The following is a 17,202-nucleotide window of genomic DNA, read 5'->3' as shown; positions in this document are numbered from 1 at the left end:
CAAGTGGATTCTTTACCACTAAAGCAACCTGGAAACCCTGTATCTAGCTTCATGATGCTCAGTTTTGCAACTACCAACAAAACACCCCCTCAAAGGACAGCCACACTAGACATCGTATAACTTCAATAAACAATCACGTGGTAGATTTTCCAGATGTAAACAGCATTTCTATTTTACTATATCCATAATTCTAAGCCTTTGGATTTCTTCTTTCATTGTTTCCTGTGGCACTGACTTCCAGTCAATTTTATTTCCTAAAGGACAACACTTTTTTCAAGTTTTTACAGACATCCTAGTAGTCTGTTATCAATATCTCCTGGAGTCTGAACCCAGTTATTAAATCCTATATCCCAAGAGAGTGCTCCAAAAAACATGCTTCTTTGTACAACTTTTTGTTATACTTTCCTTAGTTCTATTCCCCAGTATATAATTCTATATATAATTTCTCAGTTCCTGTTGGTAAATATTGGATATACTCTTCAATTTTCTGAGTTATACTATCATTTATTCCAGCATATGCCTGCTTATATACAGTGGGGCTTAACCCTAGTTATAGGCCTATGAACAAGAGGGAAGATATGAGCAGACCTAAGAGGGATACATAGTATTCTGTGGGGTAGAGGACATTATATCCTCCTCAAACAATGGAGAAGCGTTACCCCTTAACAGAGAAAAGTGGGCCAATACTGAGGACTCACAGGGTTCAGGGGAATCCAGGAATTAAAGATTTTCATAAACATTATTTCTCTGATGACTTGTCATTATGCTCTTTTTCAACTACTGTCCTGATCTTGGAAAAAATTTATACTAGTTTGGGAATTTAAGTAGAACTGGAAATGTCTTATTTTAACATCATACAAGTTTTGTTTTGTTTTTGTTTTTTGTTTTTTTCCCCTTTCTGGAAGAGATAAGAATTTTTTTTATATGATGCCAAGGGGGCTCCTCTAGCTTTCTCATTTAGCCTTAATAGAATGGTTTGAAGTTCTCATTCTGTCATGATATTTTCTAAAGAATTAATGCTATAGAAACAAGCATGAACCTTCACTTTCTTAATAATATCTACTTTTCCACAGTTATCAACTACCTGATATATCACAAACACTAGTAGCTTTTTTTCCAACATCATATGGTTCCAACTCACCTTAACTGAAAATAGTAAAACTTTCACAGTTACCACAGACTGGGGATATCTGTGTGTCATCTTAATACAGTGGATTATTAGGTAGATCAATTTTTTATTTAATGTATTTTCCTGTAGTATTTGAAAACCAATATTACTTTCTTTGTGTTTGTTAGAATACATTTATAGCTAGGTGTCAATATATGCATAGTATATGAATTTAAAATTTAAAAAGATTTTGTTAAGAATAGAGAGAAATGGAAATGTAATAGGCTCTCAGTGAACATCTATCAACCACTATAGAAAGTTTGTACAGCACAGAGGTCTTTGACACTTTGGACCTTGCTCCAAAGTGGAGTGACATTAATCTACTATATTAATATTCTTTGGGCTTTTTTATTTAATGAGCTACATATGCACTGTGTTTCTCATAAATCATAATGGCTCTGTTATTTATTGCTATCTAACCAACCATTATTAAACTTAGGGTTAAAACAGCACCATATCATTTGCTCATGATCATCTGGACCAGCAATTTGGGATGGATTCAGGGAAATATATCCTCTTTGCAGATTTCCTGAGCTTACTCTTTAGGCTCCAGTTAGTTTTCAGCTTGGCTGGGGCAGAGTGATCCAGGAAAGCATCAGTTACATGGCTGCAGTTTGGCAAATTAGTAGGAAGCTTTTATTCCTGTCTTCCAACCAACAAACTTGGATTTTTCAAATAATAGCATAATCCCAGACCCGCTTGTTTGGAAGTTCTAAGACTAGGTTTCAAAATCATACAGTGTTAACTTCTGCCAGGTTCTATTGTGATTAAAGGCAAGTCATGAAGGAAATCCAAATTTAAGGGTGGAAAATTAGCCTTCACCATTTGGCGAGAGGAATTACAAAACAAATATAGCCATTTTTAATTTACTACAGTAGGAAACTTCATTAAATATAAAATCAAATGGAGGGCTGCCATGAAGTAGTACATCTTTCAAACAAGGTACTAGTAAAAAATCTACTTTATGTATAAGAAAGTATGACTAATTTTTGTAAAGTTTATTTTTGCTTGCCTTAAAAATTAAATATTTCTATGTATTCGCACCCAAGGATCCTTTCAGATTCAAAGTCTTTATATCTTTTAACTAAATTCAAATTTTCTTTGATCTAACTATCTAATACCTTCATTAGAAAAGAAAACCCCTTAGTTGTGAATGAGCAGTCTCTGGGAACTATCTGACATGACTTCCTCCTTCTCAATGGATTAGATTTTATTGGCTAAAGAAAACTAAAACTTTGTGGATTATCATTATAATTATTATTATCAATTTTCTGTTTTCTGAGTCTACAATTATTGCAGAGACTTTTGCAAACAAGACAGTTTTCTAGCCTTACTTCCAGAAGTTTTATGTTACTCCTTGAACACGTAGGCACCCATCATGTATTTCCTGACTTGTTAAGAACGGAAACTGATAAAGGAGTTCTCTTGGCTGAATTATAATACATCAAAGGGATAATTTTTAGCTTTGTGCTGACACATGTCCCCTTTTATGAATAAACTCAGAAAATTCAGGAACAAGGTATCTAAACCTTGAGTTTAATTGAACTCCTTTATGCTAACATCATTTTATGTTATGAAAAAGTACAGTGAGAGCTTGAATTTGGCATAAAGTAGCCAAATATTAAATTATGATTTTTAAAGACTATTATAGAAAAGATTATTTTACCATGAGAATAACTGATTTAACAGTATGGTAAGTTATTGCTTTGATTACATGAATTAGATCTTAAAACAAGGAGCATTTGTGCTTCAGTTCAGTTCAGTCACTCAGTTGTGTCCGACTCCTTGCAACCCCATGAACTGCAGCATGCCAGGCCTCCCTGTCCATCACCAACTCCAGAAGTTTACCCAAACCCATTTCCATTGATCCAGTGAGGCCATCCAGCCATCTCATCCTCTGCCATCCCCTTATCCTCCTGCCCTCAATCTTTCCCAGCATCAGGGTCTTTTCCAACGAGTCAGCTCTTCAGATCAGGTGGCCAAAGTATTGGAGTTTCAGCTTCAGCATCAGTCCTTCCAATGAACACCCAGGATCGATCTCCTTTAGGATGGACTCGTTGGATCTCCTTGCAGTCCAAGGGACTCTCAAGAGTCTTCTCCAACACCACAGTTCAAAAGCATCAATTCTTCAGCACTCAGCTTTCTTCACAGTCCAACCTTCACATCCATACATGACCACTGGAAAAACTAGTCTTGACTAGATGGACCTTTGTTGGCAAAGTAATGTCTCTGATTTTTAATATGCTATCTAGGTTGGTCATAATTTTCCTTCCAAGGAGTAAGTGTCTTTTAATTTCATGGCTGCAATCACCATCCGCAGTGATTTTGGAGCCCCCCAAAATAAAGTCTGCCACTGTTTCCACTGTTTCCCCATCTATTTCCCATGAAGTGATGGGACCGGATGCTTTTCTAAATGTTGAGCTTTAAGCCAACTTTTTCACTCTCCTCTTTCACTTTCATCAAGAGGCTCTTTAGTTCCTCTTCACTTTCTGCCATAAGAGTGGTGTCATCTGCATATCTGAGGTTATTGATATTTCTCCCAGCAGTCTTGATTCCAGCTTGTGCTTCCTCCAGCCCAGGCGTTTCTCATGATGTACTCTGCATATAAGTTTAATAAGTAGGGTGACAATATACAGCCTTGACGTACTCCTTGTCGGAACGAGTCTGTTGTCCCATGTACAGTTCTAACTGTTGCTTCCTGACCTGCATATAGGTTTTCAAGAGGCAGGTCAGGTGGTCTGGTATTCCCATCTCTTTCAGAATTTTCCACAGTTTATTGTGATCCACACAATCAAAGGCTTTGGCATAGTCAATAAAGCAGAAATAGATGTTTTTTTTCTGGAATTATCTTGCTTTTTTGATTTGCCAACGGATGTTGGCAATTTAATCTCTGGTTCCTCTACCTTTTCTAAATCCAGCTTGAACTCCTGTAAATTCACAGTTCACATAGTGTTTGAAGACTGGCTTGGAATGAATTTTGAGCATTACTTTGCTAGTATGTGAGATGAGCGCAATTATGCAGTAGTTTGAATAATCTTTGGCATTGCTTTTCTTTGGAATTGGAATGAAAACTGACCTTTTCCAGTCCTGTGGACACTGTTGAGTTTTCCAAATTTGCTGGCGTATTGAGTGCAGCACTTTCACAGCATCATCTTTTAGGATTTGAAATAGCTCAACTGGAATTCAATCACCTCCACTAATTTTGTTCATAATAATGTTTCCTAAGACCCATTTAACCTCTCATTCCAGAATGTCTGTCTCTAGGTGAGTTATCACACCATCGTGATTATCTGGGTCACGAAGATCTTTTTTGTATTGTTTCTGTGTATTTTTGCCACCTCTTCTTAATATCTTCTGCTTCTGTTAGGTCCATACCATTTCTGTCCTTTACTATATCCATCTTTGCATGAAATATTCCCTTGGTGATGTAATATAGGGGCCCAAATTTCATTTTCATTGGGTGATAGTGGAGGACAGAGGAGCCTGGCATGCTGCAGTCTATGGGATTGCAAAGAGTCAGACATGACTTAGTGACTGAACAACAATAGCAGCCATTCTAATGGAAGAAAGTGAAGATGAACTAAAAAGCCTCTTGATGAGGGTGACCAAATAGAGTGAACAAGGTAGCTTGAAACTCAACATTCAAACAACTATGACCATGGCATCCAGTCCCAACACTTCATGGCAAATAAAAGGCAGGGGGGAATAGAAGCAGTGACAGACTTTATTTTCTTGGGCTCCAAAAATCACTGAGGATGGTGACTGCAGCCAAGAAATTAAAAGATGTGTGCTTACTGGAAGGAAAACTATGATAAACCTAGACAGTGTATTAAAAACCAAAGACATCACTTTGCTGACAAAGGTCCTTCCACTCAAAGCTATGGTTTTTCCATTAGATACATATGGATAAAAGAGTTGGACCATAAAGAAGGATAGTTTAGTCGTTAAGTCGTGTCTGATTCTTGCAACCCCATGGACTGTAGCCTGCCTGGCTCCTCTGTCCATGGGATTCTCCAGGCAAGAATACTGTAGTGGGTTGCCATTTCCTTCTCCATGGAACTTCCTGACCCAGGAATCAAACATGGGTCTCCTGTATTGTAGGCACATTCTTTACCAACTGAAATCTCAAATAAGAATGAGCACTGAAGCATTGATGCTTTTGGACTGTCATGTTGGAGAAGACTTGAGAGTCTCTTGAACTGCAAGGACATGAAACCAGTCAATCTTAGAGGAAATCAATCCTGAAAGTTCATTGGAAGGAGTGATGCTGAAGCTGAAGCTCCAATACTTTGGCCACCTGATGGGAAGAGCTGATTCATTGGAAAAGAGCCCGATGCTTGGAAAGATCGAAGAAGCAGGGGCTGGAAGAGGATGAGTTGGTAAATCGCATTATCAACTCAATGGCCAGCAATGAGAGCAAGCCCTGGGAAATAGTTTGAGGATCTTGGCATGGTGCATTCCATGGGGTTGCAAAGAGATTGACAGGACTTAGCAACTGAACAACAACACATCGACAGAGTAGCAGTGTTGGGACACATCCTGTTGACATCACAAAGGAAAAGAGAACTCTGGAGTATCTGGCGAGCTGTCACTTCAGCCATGTCCAACTTTTTGTGACCCTATGGACTGTAGCCTGCCATGGGATTCTCAAGGCAAGAATACTGGAGTGGGTTGCCATGCCCTCCTCCAGGAGATCTTCCTGACCCAGGGATCGAAACTAAGTCTCCTGTAACTCCTGCATTGTTGGCAAATTCTTTACCACTGAGCCACCGGGGAAGCCCCTGGAATATCTGGACCTAACAATTATGTGTTGGACCTGGAAATGATATATGCCACTTCAGCTCATTTTCATTGGTCAGAGAGTTTTGGACAATTGTACTAAACTCAAGGACTAGGGGCATTATTGTTGTCAAATATCTGGCATATTTGTTGAGCATCACTAATGATTACCACAATAACTTACTAAATACTTCTGGTAGCATAACAATCTAAGATGGATAATTCCCATTAATTCCTGTGCCCACATTTTCAGTTGAGTGTCAAATACTATAATAATAAACTGGAAATCATTCCAGGAGGTAAATCCTCAGAGAAGTAAAAAGAAGCATGTTTAATTACCTTAGGCAAGGGCTTTGCAGACTTGTATTACAGTCCTCCAACAAATTCAATGTTAGGTAAGGGTATGGAAATTCAAAATTCTGTTCAAATCAACCACATTTCAGCTTTTCTCATAATCTCACATAATGTGGTAGGTTTTTCTGAACAAAAATAAAAGATGACAGAGGAAAAACAATCTGATGTGTTAAATGGTACATATATTGCCATCAAATTTTCTGAGTAAAGTCTTTAAAGAACCAACTAATAAAAATAAATGAAAAAAAAAAGTTAAAAAAAAGAAGCAATATCAGTTTTATGAAACCCATGAAAACTCAATAGTTCTTCTCCCACCAAGAGTACACAACACTGAGACTATGAAGAAACAAACACTGAAATAAGCATGGAACAAACCAAAAGCCTGCTGCTTTCTCTCTGTTTGAGCTAAACCCGAGCCCAGCTCCATGCTCAGAATCAGCACGTGCTTCTAGCAATGAACAAGAAACTCAGCCAGTGATCCTCAGCCTACTATGGTAGAGTCTCCTTCTCTTCTGGAATTCCAATTTATCTCCTCCTCATCACTCCAAAAGCTTCTGATAGCTTTAATAATGACTTCTGTAATTGACTCTTTTTTTTTTTTCTTTCTTGGTGTTTGGGAGCATGCTGCCACAACTAATTACATCCTATTCAGAAAGGAAATCTTACAATAAAAATTTTAAAGTGATTCTTTCATTTTATACAAAATGAAAGTTTCTGCTTCCTAAAGCTTTGTCCCTTTTTGTGAAAATAGAGCACTGCATCATAATCTGGTGGCTAAATATTTGCTCTTTCGACATATTTGCTGACAAACAGTACAGAAGAGTTCCCTTTCGAACAAAGTGGAAAGCAAGTGAATATTAACAGAATAAGAATTCAAGTAAGTGACTCTGAATTAAATCACTTTCCTTAGTGTAGAGCCTGAGCTTCATTTCTGAGTTCTGTATAACTACTGTGGTATAAGGAACCTTACTCAGCGTTGGAGTCCTTTTGAAATATGCGTTCTGTGTCACTGAGAGGAGGAAACCGTAGCTCTCTGGTTTCTCACCATAAGGCTTTTTGAATATTTTCCTTGGTGTTCTAAGTGTGCTAAAGTTTTAATTAGAAAATGTGAGGATTTTTATCTGTCAAGAAAATCTATGTACATAAGAGATCACAAGCAAAACTCTGTAGTTTAGTGGTTTGATTCTGGTAATGTCAAAATTCAAAATCCAGTTTCAGACTCAGTACATATTGCATTTTGGAGTCTTACTGGTGTCAGCCAAGGGGATAATTTATTCTCCTTGTGAAATGTTTTACTCCCATGTCCTTTTTATGAGGGTTTTATTAGGATATAATTTAAATATCAGGCAATTATTCCTTTTACCTAAATGGCTGTATAGTTTTTTGTATATTTATAACACTGTGAAACCATCACCAGTATTACATTTTAGAAAATTTCATCACTCCCCAAAGAAATCCTGTATCCATTGATGGCCATTCCCCATTTCTTCCTCCTCCCAGCCCCTGACAACCACTATTCTACATTCCTTCTCTCTTTTCCTATTTCAGAAAAACCTTGTTTCACTTAACATAAATGAAAGCTACACTATGTGATCTTTTGTGGCACTTTCACTTAGCATAACATTTTCAAGGTTCATAGGGTGGCCAGATGTATCAATATTTCATTACTTTTTGTTCCTGAATACTATTTTTGCAAGGATATTGTGCTGTTTTTTTTTCATCCACTCATCAGTTGATAAAGATTTGGGTTGTTTTCTTATTTGGCTACTAAGAATAAGGCAGCTATGAGCATTCATGTATGTGTTTTGTGTGGGAAATTGGTTCATTTTTCTTTGTAATAGACCTAGGAGTAGAATTGTGGGATCATGTCATTGATTTGCTTTATTTCATATCAAGATACTTTTTTTTGTTTTTTTTGGTTAAATCTCTACTCCTTAGTAATCTACTGTGCTTCAAGCATCTTATTGAAATGAAGACAATATAGCAGGAAAACTAAAAACTATTGATATAATTGATCTGGATAACGAAATTGTGAGAAAATATTTCAAATTTGGAAATGTATTTCCCCCATTTCCACTTGCACTTTTCCATCAAAAGTACATACCACTTTTGATACTATGCTGAGGCATTTATTGAAGAATGAATGATTGAAAGATATTTTACATCTATAAGAAAGTGCACCTAAGTTTTATTTTGTATGTATTAATGATTTCATGCAGATTTTTGTGTTTGCATATTTCTGTCTGGTAGAAAAAATCATCCCTTAAATTATAATTTATTGCTCTAATAGACATTGACTATTTTTGTGTATACCCTAATAATATTATCTTTGCACTCTTTTTTCTCCAAGATGTTTATAGTTCCTCAAAATATTTTTTGAACCAGATGTCATCTTACTTGTTTCTTCCTCAATTATTAGAACATATTGGTATGTATCTTAATAATTATATAAATTATAATTTATATCCTTAAATTTGAAAGATATACTTGGGATACATTATATAATGAAGATTCTAAACTGATCCTGAATGATAATCTATATCTAATAGCATTTTTTAATTTATGAGAGTAAAATGAATGTTTTTCTTATATTTTACAAGACTTTATTCTTCTTTCTCACATTACCAATATATTCCTCAAAGAATTTAGGGGAGAATAGAAAGAAAGAGCTAGGAGAGAATCAGAATCTTATCTCATCATTAATGCTTCACTATAAAAGAGGTTCCAAAACTGAGTACCAATCTGCTGGAACCAGAAGTAAACAACTTAGATCCAGCTATAGATCAGTCACTGGTTGGTCCATGACTCAGAAAATGTCACCAGGATGAGATTTTAAATTATCTGTTTTCAGTTTTGCCACTTGTTTCTTGGACTCTTAACATGAGTGAGCAATGTATGGAGCAGTTTTCCCCCACATTTTTTAGGGTAAAGACTAGAGAAACAGCACCTGTTTCTGTCACAAAATATCAGGAAAATGTCTCAATGCAACAAGTCAACTTTGATTAGGTCATGTGCCTTTTGAACTTATTTCATATTCTTGGCAGCATACTTCATTAAAAGCTTTCATGTTGTTTGTGAGTCATTGAAGAAATAATTCCTTACAGGAAACTTAGAACAAATACTCAAAAATTGGAAAAGGGAAATGGCTATAAGACAAGACATTGCAACTATCAAGGAAAATTTTGATTTTTGAGAGATTTTTTTTTTTAGTAATGATATGTTATTAAAGATACTTTTGTCAAAAATAGAAATAAATAAAACAATGTTGAAATTCATATGAAATTAAAAAAGACCCCAATAGACAAAGCAATCCTGAGAAAAAAGTGTAACCCACAGGCATCACACTTTCTGATTTCAAGTAATAGTATAAAACTATACTAATCAAGGTCATATGGTATAGGTATAAAAACAGACACATGAACCAACAGAACACAATCAGAATCCCAGAAATAAACTCATGTATATATAATCAACTAATATTTCACAATGGAGCCAAAAATACTCAATGGAAAAAGATAGTCTTTTAAATAATTCTTCCTGAAGAAATGAATATTCTCATGCAAAAGAATAAAAATAGACCCCAATCTTATTCTACTACAAAAATTAATTGGGAATGGATCAAAGACTTTGATGTATGACCTGAAACCATAAATTTCATAGAAGAAAACATGGTAGAAATTTTCTTAATATGGATCCTGGAAATGATTTTTTTTAATTAACACCATAAGCATAAGCAATAAAATTAAAAATAAACAAGTGGGACTAATTCAAACAAAAAAAAGACTATGCATAAAAAAAGAAATGATCAGCAAAATGAGAAGGCAACTCATAGATGAGAGATAATACTTGTAAACCATATATCTGATTCAGGGTTATGATCCAAAATGTCTAAGGAATTCAAATATGATTCAGTAAAAAAAATCAATTTTATAAAATTAGCAAAGGATCTGAATACAGAATTTCTTTCCAAAGAAGATATTCAAATGGCTAACAAGTACATAAAAAGATGCTCACCATTGTTATTCAGGGAAATGCAAATTAAAACCACAGGCTACAGTCCAAGGGGTCACAAAAGAGTTGGACACAACTTAGTGGCTAAACAACAATCCTCACTTCCATATTCTTGCCTGGAGAACCTCATGGGCAGAGGAACCTGGCAGGCTACAGTCCATGGGTCATACAGAGTTGGATGTGACTAAAATGACTTAGGATATGAACAACAACATTGTAAAATGAACACCACAAGAACTCTAGTTAACACTCATCATTGCACAAAGTTACAATCAACACATTTTTGCCAATGAAAAGTAAGTTTATTCCTGTAGCATAAAAATCTTGCAAAACATTTTCTACATCCTGCTGGTTGTGGAAGCATTTTCCCTGCAAAAAGTTGTGAAGATGCTTGAAGAAGTGGTAGTCAGTTGGCAAGAGGTCAGATGAATATGGCAAATGAGGCAAAACCTTGTAGCCCAATTGGTTCAACTTTTAAAGCATTGGCTGTACAACATGTGGTTAGGCGTTGTTGTAAAGAAAAAATGGGCTCTTTCTATTGACCAATGCTGGCTGCAAGTGTTTCAGTTTTCAGTGCAGCTCATTGATTTTCTGAGCATACTTCTCAGATATAATGGTTTCACCAGGATTCAGAAAGCTGTAGTGGATCAGATGGCAGCAGACCACCAAGCAGGGACCAGTACTCATTTTTGATGCAAGTTTAACTTCATGGCAAATAAATGGGGAAACAGTGGAAACAGTGGCTGAGTTTATTTTTCTGGGCTTCAAAATCACTGTAGATGGTGATCACAGCCATGAAATTAAAAGACACTTACTCCTTGGAAGTAAAGTTATAACCAACCTAGACAGCATATTACAAAGCAAGAATACTAGAGTGGGTTGTCATTTCCTTCTCCAGAGGACTTTCCCAACCCAGGGACTGAACACATGTCTTTTGCATTGCAAGCTAATTCTTTATCACTGAGCCACCTGGGAAGCCTTCATTTCACAGTAGCACACATATAAAATCATTATGTCATATATCTGTGATAAAGGAAAATGATTTTAAGGCAGGACAAGAAAAATTTAATACAAAATTTCCTCTGTCATTTGTGACAATACTCCATCCCCTCCTTCAGTTTATCTGCATTATACATTAACTAGATCCCCTTAGAAGATACAGAAATGCTTACTCACCAAAAAACAAAACAAAAAAGTTTCTCCTGCTGCTAGAAAGGTAATGCCTCAGGAGCTAATACTCCTCCCTTAATACTGCAAAGGGTCACAATGATGCACCATTGCCTTGTTGGCCTATATAAACTGTCAATATTACTCTGATATATAACCCTTTATATCAAAAACCTATACAACTGTGTTTTTTACTTCTAATGGGCAGAAATTTCCTCAGTGCTTTCTGAAAGACTATCTTCTGACTTAAAATCCTAAATTTAACTTGATTAAGATTTTCAATCTATTTTGTATACTGGCTATTGATTAATTTTTCACTGACACCTGAAACTAATGCAATGTTTTATGTTAAATATATATTTAAAACATCAAACTGAATATAAGCAGGGAACTGCTTCCTTAAAGATATTTTAGACATTTAATCATCCCTAACACGGAAATGGTAACCCACTCCAGTGTTCTTGCCTGGAGAATCCCAGGGACGGGGGAGCCAGGTGGGCTGCCGTCTATGGGGTCACACAGAGTCGGACATGACTGAAGTGACTTAGCAGTAGCAGTAGCATCAACACAATTATATATAAAAGATCAATTATGCAAAAGGAAAAAGAAAAGGGTAAACAGATGTGCTAAAATAGAGAAAAAAATTGTGCTCAGGGTCACAGCTCACTAGTGGACCTCTAATGCAATTATGAATAGAACACCACCAACAAGAAAAAGGAGATTCCCTGGTGGCTCAGATGGTAAAGAATCTGCCTACAATGTGGGAGACATGGATTCGATCTCAGGGTTGGTAAGATCCCCTGGAGGAGGGCATGACAACGCACTGCAGTATTCTTGCCTGGAGAACCCCATGGGCAGAGGAGCCTGGTGGGCTACAGTCCATGGGTTCACAAAGAGTCAGACACAACTGAGCAACTAAGCAGGAGCAGGAGGAATAAGAAAAAAAGTGAATTAGATTAAAAGTTTATAAACATAGTCCTTTACAGAAAAATCAGAATTTTCTTTTCCCTTTTCTAAGGCAAAAACAGATGAAAACAAGATATATTTATTTTTTTTCTATATTTATTTTTTAGTTCCATGCTCACCACACATTAAGCCCTACAACCAGCCAATCAAGTCTAGATAAGATGCAAAAAAAAAGCCTGAGAAATAGATTAATCAGAAAGAAAGCAGGCTGTAACAAAGGAGACTTAAATAAGAAAGAAGTAAACCAAGGTTATAGAAAATAAGCACACTATAAGGTTTGGGTTTTTCCAGATTTTTTTTTTTTTAATTTAGCAGCATCAAGCAGGTTTTAGTCATAAATAGAGAGAATATTCTTTCTCTGATATGTGTTCAGTACTCAATCATATAAAACAAACACAAAAAGAAAAAGGAAAACATTATATTTTCTTCACTCAAAACAACTTAGCAACAGGACCATGTGAGATTTCACTTAAAAAACTTTTCTAAATTTTCATACAATCAAATAAATATTTACACTATACATATGAAATAAGAATCATTCTTACATGTAAATTTCTCTTGCCTAAAACCTTGCTGTAATACTCATCCCATTGTGGAAATACATAATATGAATAAGTCATCTCACTCATTGTATACAATAACCAATTCACCAGTCTCTGGATGAAAGTTATGTTGTCTTTCAGTCTTGATGCACTGACAGGAATATATGAAAATGGCATAGGAAGTCCAGCACACAATTGCTCAATGACATTCCCAAAGGAAACCCAAAAAGATTTATATAAAGGGAATGTTGAGGAGCTCAGCCACCAACTCCCCCCAAAAATTTAAAGGGTCAGCAATACAGACATCAAACTTAGCTGCCTGTAGCCTGCTAGGTAACTCCTTATTTGTGATAGCACTGTCACATACTCTTTTGGCTTTTGCTAAAAAACTATTCATCAGTTTTTTCAGGTTTGCTTGCATTTTTTTCAAGGCCCACAATGAGAGTTTGGGCAGTTCAAAAGAAACTGTATAGAGATCAGTATTGAGCTCTTCCATGAGATCTTGTTTAGTTACTGGCTGTTGGATAATCTCTACATTAAAAGGAATCTTGGTATGATCCATCAGAAGGCTTGGTGAAGGTATAGGAAAGGTTATCTCATGTCCATGAAGGTGGAGTTCTTCCAGATAACTTTTAAATTAATCCAATCAACTAAACTCCTCAGGCCTTCCAGAACTTTCCTCATCCTTCCAGGGTCAAAGTGAAAAGTGAAAGTCACTCAGTCATGTCTGACTCTTTGTGACCCCATGGAATATACAGTCCATAGAATTCTTCAGGCCAGAATACTAGAGTGGGTAGCCTTTCCCTTCTCCAGGGGATCTTCCCAACCCAGGGGTCAAACCCAGGTCTCACGCATTGCAAGCAGATTCTTTACCAGCTGAGCCACAAGGGAAGCCCAAGAATACTGGAGTGCATAGCCTTTCCCTATTCTAGCAGATCTTCCTAACCCAGGAACTGAAGCGGGGTCTCCTGCACTGCAGGCAGATTCTTTACCAACTGAGCTAGGAGGGAAGCCTTCCAGGGTCAAAGAGACTTAGAATCAGCATGAAAGGGACACAGAAGTCTTTCACAGTCTTCATGACTAACTCTTGCTCAAACTAAATTTGTGCTTAAGCCAAATGTGTGAAACTCACAATTCAAAGATCTCTTCCTTAACCCTCCCAATGTTTATAGTAGGTTGGGCTGAACTTTGAATTGTATACTTTGCAATAAAGACTAAAATGAAATGCAGCTGTTATTGATTGGAAAAATGTTGATTAAAGTCAATAAAAAATAAATAAGAGAAAAAAACTCTGAAGAAGGGTTTATAAGTTTCTTTCAGAGGATATCAAAAGAAAGGACTTAAACATAAACCCATAATAACTTTTAAATAATGTTAAGAAAATTCATCATCAGGTATGCATATTTAATTAAGACTGGGTGTTTGGAGGGGGTTGGGGTGGGCAAGAATAACAGACTGGGTTGCCATTCCCTTCTCCAGGAGATCTTCCTGAGGTAGGGATTGAACCCAAATCTCCCGCACAGTAGGTGGAGAGCTTTACCGCCTGAGCTACCAGGGAAGTCTCAAGACTGAATGTTTGGGATCTTTTTCTCTGGCTTTATTTAAATGTTCATTTGATCAGAATTGTATAAATCTCTCTAGTATTTATCTTAGTGATAATTATGTTAGATATTCCACATAGAAAAGAGAACATCACTTACTGCCATAAGGAAAGAATATGCCCACTTTAAGAGGTGTTAAGGCAGAGACATTTTCAAATAAATAGTTTGATGTTAAAATAAAGTGCTCTTTTCACTAAATCACATCTATCTTTATGAAAAAGAGATAAATATATCTTTTTACTATAGCTGTAGACATGAATTAAAGTTTAGATTCTGGGTCTGATTCACATTATGTTGTGAAGAGATATCTCACAGTGGAAAAGGTATGTCATAAAGATAGCGACAATTTTATCCTTCATACCAGGGTATCTGCTTCTATTTCCTTTACTTTCTGTTTGAAGATATTTCTTATAATGTAGAATTTTTTTTTTTTTTTTTTGGCTTGGATCTTTACATGTGGGAGCCATGATCTGGTGTAGAAATGGATTCAGTGATATTTAGGGCAATAACTTCATCTATAACTTTTTTGCTTAAAAAGTTAACTTTCTTCAAGTGAATAATCAATAAGAGTATACAATGATAATAGTATCATCTTAAGAATACTTGGCTAATAATGAAAATATAATTCAGTAATTATCCAAAGATAAAATTATGAAAGAACTGTGAAGAAATAAAAACACCTCATTTCATACAAAGGAAACCCTATTAGGGATATTCAGGCTTCCCAGGTGGCACTAATGGCAAAGAACCCTCCTGTCAGTGTAGGAGACTTAAGACATGGGTTTGATCCCTAGGTCAGAAAGATCCCCTGAGGGAAGGCATGACAACGCATTCCAGTATACTTTTCTGGAGAATCACGAACAGAGGAGTCTAGAGGGCTATGGTCCACAGGGTCATACAGATTTGGACATGACTGAACTTATATAGCATGCATACACAGGGATATTACTGACTTTTTCAGAAGAAACTCCAGGCCAAGACAGAGTTGGTTTATATTCAAAGTTTTGAAAGAAGAAACATTATAACCCCAATAATTTTATGTGAAAATGATGTCCTTCAGAAATAAAAGAGAGATCAAGATTTTATCAAACAAAATTTGAGTACAAAATTACAAACCAAGATCTTTGATGAATGTAGATGTAACATTAGCAAATCAAATTCAACAGCACAAAAATTGGATCATGTTCCATGATCAAATAGAATTTATCTATGGGTTTCAAGGATGGGTCAACATACATAAATCAATAATGTGGTACTCGTCATTAAGAGAATGAAAAGCAAAATTAATATGCTCATCTTAATATATGTGAACAAATTCAGAAACCGTAACAACTCTTCATGACAAAAATGCTTAACAAACTGGATATAAAAACAACATGATCAACATAATAAAGTCCATCTATGACCAGCCTGGGCTTCCCTTACAGCTCAGTGGTAAAGACTCCATCTACAATGCAGGAAGCACAAGAGATGCAGTTTTGATCCCTGGGAAGATCCCCTGGAGGAGGACATAGCAACCCACTCCAGTATCCTTCCTGAAAAATCCCATGGAGAGAGGTACCTGGGGAACTATAGTCCATGGGGTTGCAAAGAGTCATACACAACTGAAGTGACTTAGCATGACAAGCCTACAGCTAGCATCATACAAAATGATGAAAGGCTGGAAGTTTTTCCTCTGAAATTCCATCAGGAATAATGCATATGCCCAACTCAATAGAATAATAGATGTCCTAGCCAAAACAATCAAGCAAGAGAAAGAAATAAAAGATATCCAAATTGGAAACGAAGAAGTAAAATTTTCTCCCTTTACAGATGATATGATCTTATATATAAGAAATTCAAAGACTCCACCAAAAAACTGTTAGAAGCAATTAATGGATTCAGAATATTGTTAGGATAAAAATTACTATACAAAATAAGTTGCATTTCCATACACCAGCAACAAAACATTTTTAAAATGATGAAAGGAAACAACCTTATTCAAAATAAAAGCAATAAAATACTTAGAAATAAATTTACCAAGGTAGTGAAAGTTCTGAACATTATAGACTTTTCGAAATAAATAGAAGAAAACATAAAAAGCTACAATGATATATATATATATATATATATATATATATATATATATATATATATACACATACATGGATGAGTAGAATTAATATTGTCAAAATGTCCATGCTAAGCAAAGGTGATTTTTTTCAATGCAATTAATATACTAATTACAAAGCATGCTTAAACAAATAGGAAAAAATATAAATATTTGTATAGACCACAGAACACCCTGAATTGTTGAAACAATTCTGAGAAAGAACAAAGCTGAAGGCATTATAAGGTAAGTAAGGTAAAGTCGCTCAGTCGTGTCCAACTCTTTGCGACCCCATGGACTGTAGCCAACCAGGCCCCTCTGTCCATGGGATTTTCCAGGCAAGAGTACTGGAGTGAGTTGCCATTTCCTTCTCCAGGGGATCTTCCCAACCCAGGGATCAAACCCGGGTCTTCAGCATTGCAGACAGACACTTTACCATCTGAGCCACCAGGAAGCCCATTATACTTCTTGTTCAAATTATGTCACAATGCAATAATAATCATAACAGTATGACACTGGCATAAA

At 36.0% G+C, this 17,202-nt stretch overlaps 1 pseudogene; it reads right to left on the bottom strand.

The window, feature by feature from the left end:
* Nucleotides 1–12,367: 12,367 nt before the first annotated feature.
* On the bottom strand, nucleotides 12,368–13,671 carry LOC139032002 (UDP-glucuronosyltransferase 2C1 pseudogene; annotated as a pseudogene).
* Nucleotides 13,672–17,202: the final 3,531 nt, after the last annotated feature.

The sequence above is a fragment of the Odocoileus virginianus genome, chromosome 29, assembly GCF_023699985.2.
Source record: "Odocoileus virginianus isolate 20LAN1187 ecotype Illinois chromosome 29, Ovbor_1.2, whole genome shotgun sequence".
In the NCBI taxonomy this organism is placed as follows: Eukaryota; Metazoa; Chordata; class Mammalia; order Artiodactyla; family Cervidae; genus Odocoileus; species Odocoileus virginianus.
This window is presented reverse-complemented; position numbering and strand designations above follow the sequence as displayed.